Raw genomic sequence first — 7,021 nt, 5'->3', positions numbered from 1 at the left:
ATGCGAAGCTGAGAAGGTATTGGTTTTACTAAGATTTTTTTTTTTTTTTGTGTCTGTTACCACTTTTTCTCAGCTCTCACCGAACCGATTTCTTTCAATGATACGTCAAAAGATCACAAATCGTATCTAGTCGAAGACATTACCCTTAAAAATTGAAAAAATTTCCCTTGTTCCCCGTAAATGGGGGAAACCTCCAAAAAAATTACAAATTTAAAAATCTCTAATTTTCGAAATTTTTTCAATTTTTTTTACTAAAAACTGCCGTAACTTTTTTTAAAATGAACATATCAATATAACTTTTTTTTTTATAGATGCATAATGTCATTACCTATCATTTGGTATATTTTTTTTATAAATTTGACTTTTTACCTGCCCACAGGGAAGGATTTAAAATGACAACTTTTTTACAAAAAAATAATTTTTTCAACTTAACTTTTGAAAGTGTTCCGGAAGGTCTGACACTTTTATAAATATTTTAAATTAAAGCTAATGTAATATACTTTATTATGAAAAAAAAAAATTTCGGACTTTATTTAATCGTCACGGTGAAAATGGCTACCAAATGCTATTATTGTGTGAAAATTCTCGATTTTATTTTTTACATTTTTAACTTTACAATGCTATAACTTATTGAAAAGTGTATGGATCAACACAATTTTTTCATGAGAAGTAGTATTTATATTCCTCTTTCAATCGACATACTTTATCTTAATCAGGATATTAATAAGGAACTAGCAGTTTATGAAGCTTTTGAAATAATCCACCAATTTTTTAAAATTAAACACTATCTAAAGATTTGCATCGAAGCGTTTTTTATGATAGTGATTTTAATCACTGTCAGATATCATTATACCTGACCCAACTATGCCACGTCACCACTGTGCCGCGACCCCCCTGTGCTGGGTTTTTTTAATTGGAAAAAATACTCATAGGGAATCTACTTACAATATTATTTTAAGTGTTCCTCATAATTATGGACAGTTTTGTGATAACAGATGATAAGTATATGAAATCAGACAATCTTCCTTTAAAGATGTTAATTTAGTGGGAGACATAAAAGGGTATCTCCTAATTTAAAACGATTTTATAATTTAAAAAGACAGTAAATTAAAGTACGAGTTGTCAAAGAACACGAAATAGATGAAATGAGGAAACCATTGATAATAAACTATAACTTGATAAAAGAAGTGTAAAGATTTAAGTAATTAGGATCATTTTGGAAAAAGAACAGTGGTATTTACGAGAATGTAAGACATAAGATTAAGTACGGGTGGGTGAAATTAAAAAAAGGTGTTATGCGATAAGAGAATCCCGATAAGATTGAAATATATATTGTTGGACGGTTAACAAGAGAATAGAGTAGAGAATGAGTGTAGCAAAAATAAGAATGTTTAGATGGATAAGTGGAGTGACTACAGAAGATAGTATAAAGAACGAACATATAAGAGGTAGTATAAGTGTAGCGTCAATCGTGGATAAGATGAGAGAAAATAGACTTAGATAGCTTGGTCATGCTATGAGAAAAGAGGAATTGGAAGCTGTAAGAAAAGTTATGGAAATGAATGTTGAAGGAAGAAGAGATAGAGGAAGACCAAAAAAGAGTTAAAGAGATGTTATTGAGTGCATAGATGATATAAGAGATTGTTTAAGTGGAAGTTTAGTATATGGGTGGCCAACCCCAAGTAGTTGGTATTAAGGCGAGGTAAAAGAAGAATGTATATACAGAGCGATTCCATAATCGTGATTCATGTAATAATTAAAAAAATATAAAATAAAAAATAATCTTTCTTTGTCAAAAACTTAAATATTTAAATTGAAACAATAATTTTTAACGAGAATATTATGTTTTATTCTAAATTTTGTTTAATTGACATAACAACAAACAAATGAACATTGATAATACTTTGTCAAACAATATTTTGTTACAAGTTATTATAACCGATTATCATATCTGATAAACTACTTTTATGTGTTTATAATATATAGTTTAATAAGTTGACATATAAATCATTTTTTTTAGAATAGCTGCTGTTATTATCGCTTACATAGCCAATACACTTTTTTTCATTATATCACATCATATTTGTAATTTCTAGTACAAATTTTAGTGTCTAGGGGATTTTTTCGCAATTTTCTTAAAGGGGACTTTTATTAACTATATACTTAAACCCCTGTAATCAGTATAATATTCATTTCTAAAGCATTTTATAAGAAACAAATAATAGGTAACAATTTTCAATGTATAATAATTATAAAAAATTACGATCATAAAGTTTTTAAAAATAATTTTGTACTAATAGTAAAAGTCAGTTTTATCATTTGTTCATCAAATAAATGAGGAAAACTTAAATACTAGATTGGACCTAAAATTTTTAAAGTCAAATAAGGAGAATAATATTCCCAACAGAATGAAAAAAATCTTTTTAACAACGCCTAACATGCATGTTTATCTGTTTTTGAATCAAAGTTAGAGTAAGTATTTACTTAAGTAAAATCTCTTTCAACTAAAAGTATAAATCGAAAATACCAACCAACTCAACAAAATATTTTCTTTTGAGCCAATCGACAATTTATGATATAAATAGCTTAATAAATTCAATTATTTTTTAGGGTTACCCAAATGCTTAGAGAGAGTCATTATTAAAATAAATAATCTAAAGTTTATTAAGTATTAAAAAGCACAGTTAAAATGATTATTATTTTTTAACATTGTCTTGCACAACAATAGCTACACCAAAAATAATAATGAATATTTTAAAAAGAAAACTATTTCAGTTTAACAAGTTAAAATGTTTATTCATTATTTCTAAAATAAGTTAAGTTATAGTAGAAATAATTACATCTTTGTACATTTGATTTCTGAAAATTTAAATATCATCCATTTTATACATAAGAGTATATAAGGTGTTTAGAAGTAAATGAACTTGAACATTTTAAAACAAATTATTAGTTTCAGTAGTATTAAAATAAAATTGCAATTCAACTAAGAAATTAGAACTTCTTTACAAGAAAATTTTGATTAGAAAAACTCGTTATAAATATTGTATAAACTTAATGATTCAAATCATATGAAAGCTGACTATAAATCAAAATTAGATTTTGGGGTATATAATTAAGAAAAAACTATGAAAAAAACGTGACCAGGATAACATTATGTAAAATAAAAATAAATATAATACATTAAACATTATTTAACTGTAAACTTTTATACAAACTTTTGTATGGCGTTAAGTTAATTATTATTAATGATTGAGATTTTATGATGAGTATCTTATTATACATTGTATAATAGAATAATAAAAAATGCTTTTCCAGGAAAATTACTTGGCTCCGTTTTGAAAAATTTTTTTACTAGCATTTTACGACTTAAGATTTGAAATGTGACCAGACCTTCCAAAGACATTTCTGAGATATAATAAAAATTAATTCTATCCGCTCATTTTTTTACCTTTCTACAAGCCTTTTTTTTAAGTTCATGTTTTTAATAAGGGTATCGTTTCATTTTTGGGCATATACAGGGTAATTTTTTTATCATAACCCACTCAATTACTTGCAGAATAATAATAATTTAAACATTTTTTTTTATTATTATCTTTAGTTACACATTATTCTTGAATTTTTAACTATGTAATACTTTTTAAGTTCATCCCTTATGCCTTGGAGGGGGGTAAACTTTGTTTTTTTAAATGGTAACACACATATTTTTAATTTAATAAAATGTTTGAGTTTTTAATTTAATAGTAAATGGCATTTGAATTTTTAATATAACTTAATTCGTTTATTAGATATAATCATTTAAAGTTTCAAAATGTTGAGTTAATATACAAGTATAATACACATGGGATTGTAAATACAGGTAGCTAATTGGATTTTTATAACATCGATATTAGCAGGTACACAGCATTGTTATTATCAATTGTAGTAAGACACATTGTTATGAGTATATAAATNGATTATCAATAGATATATTATGTGTATTGTCAGTTAGTGTATTTATATACTCATAACAATGTGTCTTACTACAATTGATAATAACAATGCTGTGTACCTGCTAATATCGATGTTATAAAAATCCAATTAGCTACCTGTATTTACAATCCCATGTGTATTATACTTGTATATTAACTCAACATTTTGAAACTTTAAATGATTATATCTAATAAACGAATTAAGTTATATTAAAAATTCAAATGCCATTTACTATTAAATTAAAAACTCAAACATTTTATTAAATTAAAAATATGTGTGTTACCATTTAAAAAAACAAAGTTTACCCCCCTCCAATGCATAAGGGATGAACTTAAAAAGTATTACATAGTTAAAAATTCAAGAATAATGTGTAACTAAAGATAATGAAAAAAAAAAATGTTTAAATTATTATTATTCTGCAAGTAATTGAGTGGGTTATGATAAAAAAATCATCCTGTATACATTTTTTGACTCTAAATTTGTACATAATAACTTTTTATGTCAATTTTTCTCTTAATTTCATATATAATATATGTTATTGTTGTCATATATGAATTAATTTAGTTATTAACTATGATTTTGTTTTGATATTAAGTTAGTTATTTTTATATTTTATGTTTGGTTTATTGAGTATACAGATACTTTCTGTCAATTTCTTTTAGATATTTTAATAATACAAAATTTGTTGATATATTTAATCAATTTCATTGTTATATATATATATCTTTTGTTTGATCTGTAGTTTTATAATTAAATTACTGTTTAAATGTACTATTTCTTGAACTTTTTTTGTCCAAGCAAAGTTTTTATTAGTATATGATTTTTCATTTGCGCATAGCAATATATTTGTATATTTTATCAAGGAATGTTTAATAAGTTATACATCAATTTCTGCATGGTTTTAAGTAGTCGTATTAATAATCTTATTTATCTCATATATGATGTACAAGTCTATGAGTTTAATGTAAAAATTAGGATCTATCTATGAAAAGTATGCTATACATCATCAAATCACAGTAAACAATAATCTTATCATAATTGACTTTTTTATATGGTCCCAGGAATAATATCCTGCCGAATTTTTCTGTAATTATTCTATAATATTAATACAATTATTATAATTAGAATATTATAAATTATTTTGTATACAAGGGGCGTATTTAAATGAGATATGGGTGATTCTCCCCTTAAACCAGCACTATCAATATTTTTTTAGAATGACTTTTTGTTCATCACTATGATTTTAGCAAAAAAATTCCTATAGCATGTTTATAAAAATAAAAACAATTAAATACGCCTCAAGTAAACACCTCAGTAAAGAAACGTCAACCTTATACCATTACATTTTACTATTTTCCCTCTTTGAATTTTCCTAATTTCATTAATTAAATTTTTGTTACATGATTCTGATGTAATAATTTTCCTGTAAAATACTTATTGTACCCGGCGTAGCCCGGTACTCCTTCCGGAATCAGTCGCTTACTTATGAGAACGGCCCAAAGAGGTTTCGCGCCGAAGGCTCGTGAGGCTGGTAGGGCTCCAGATGTAGAGTGGAGCCCCAGCTAGCCTAATAATATTATAATAATATAGTTTTAAAAAGTTTATTTTGTTAAAATAAATGCATAATTATCAAAAATTCCATGTAAAACATCTACAACATAGCCAGGATGCAAGAGGACATGCTATCTCTGGACTGCAATATTAATTTTTAAATATGAAGTTATAAGCAAAACAAAAAGTGATTATAAATATTGAATATTTTATAGATTATTTTTAACTATGGACCCCATTATAAAATTTTGGCTCCAGAATTTTATAGCGTTGAATTATAATACCAGTTGTTCTGTTTTTGAATTGGTGCTTTGAGAATAGAGAATTGACGCATTAAAATGAATAAAAAAATACGTTTATGATCATAATTTATGTACACAATAAATTTAAATATTCTATTACCTAAAAATAGTAACATTCCTTATTGTATACGATAATCGAATCATTTTTGAAGTATTCACCTATAATATAAAATTTAATGGTATCTAAGTAAAACTTATTTACTTAAATAAGTAAATTATAATGAACATATACATATAAATTTTTTATCAAGCTTCACCAAATTAATCATCTAACTAATTTATATAAATTCGTAGAGTGATGTTACATTCTTTATGTTATATTTTTCCTAGCAGAAAAATAATATTTGTTTGTAATTTTAATGATGAGTTTTCTTCATTTTTTGTATAAAACATTAAAAATAATAATAAATTTTAAAAATTATTCAGGTAATTATGCTCAAAAAAATTTTAAACACTTACATAACTCTTGTATATTTATAACTCTTATTTTTTAAGTCTTATTCGGCAAAAAAGCTTCTTAAAAGTATTTAACCTAGATAAGTTTTCAAGTCAATTATCCTAGGACTTTAAAGTATACTTAATGGTAAAAAAAGGTATATTTATAGTGTATGTGTATTAAATAACGGTAATTATCTGATAATAGTTTTTAGTTTTTATTTTTATTTTTTTTTTAATTATTATTTCAAAAGTATAGATAACAAATATAGAATGTCAACTATTTAATTTGGGTTAAATTTGAAAATTTAATTTTACTTATATATAAAAAGCAATAAAAAGAAATATTGTTTCACAAAAATTCTAGATATTTTCATTTGCGCCAGTACCCTATGTCATACTGTAATCCATGTAATCCAAAATATTTTCATGATAGCGATGACCTATTCTAAAGGATACAAGGTAGGTTTATTTTATTATCCAAATTAAGCAGATTTAAAAAACTTATACTTGAGGTAAATAATTAGAGACAATAAATTAAATGGAAGTTAAATATTAAGAAAATTTCCCAATTCGTTATATTTTACTACCACCATTTTAATACCTTTTGCTATTCTACATAATTATTCAACACATGAACGAGCACGCAGAATTTAAACTTCTATGGATTGCTATTAACGGTAAAAAATAGTTGATGTACAATTTATTACAAAAAAAGTTAATCTTGATATTTTACTTTCATCTATCAACTTTTATATATAATT

At 24.8% G+C, this 7,021-nt stretch overlaps 1 protein-coding gene across 3 annotated transcripts in view; it reads right to left on the bottom strand.

Moving 5' to 3' along the window:
- The window catches only part of LOC126896094 (cyclic nucleotide-gated cation channel subunit A), a 125,309-nt gene that overhangs the window by 117,284 nt on the left and 1,004 nt on the right, over positions 1 to 7,021 (bottom strand). The window lies entirely within an intron of this gene.

Source organism: Daktulosphaira vitifoliae, unplaced genomic scaffold (genome assembly GCF_025091365.1).
Source record: "Daktulosphaira vitifoliae isolate Bord-2020 unplaced genomic scaffold, ASM2509136v1 Scaffold_1, whole genome shotgun sequence".
Lineage (NCBI taxonomy): Eukaryota > Metazoa > Arthropoda > Insecta > Hemiptera > Phylloxeridae > Daktulosphaira > Daktulosphaira vitifoliae.
This window is presented reverse-complemented; position numbering and strand designations above follow the sequence as displayed.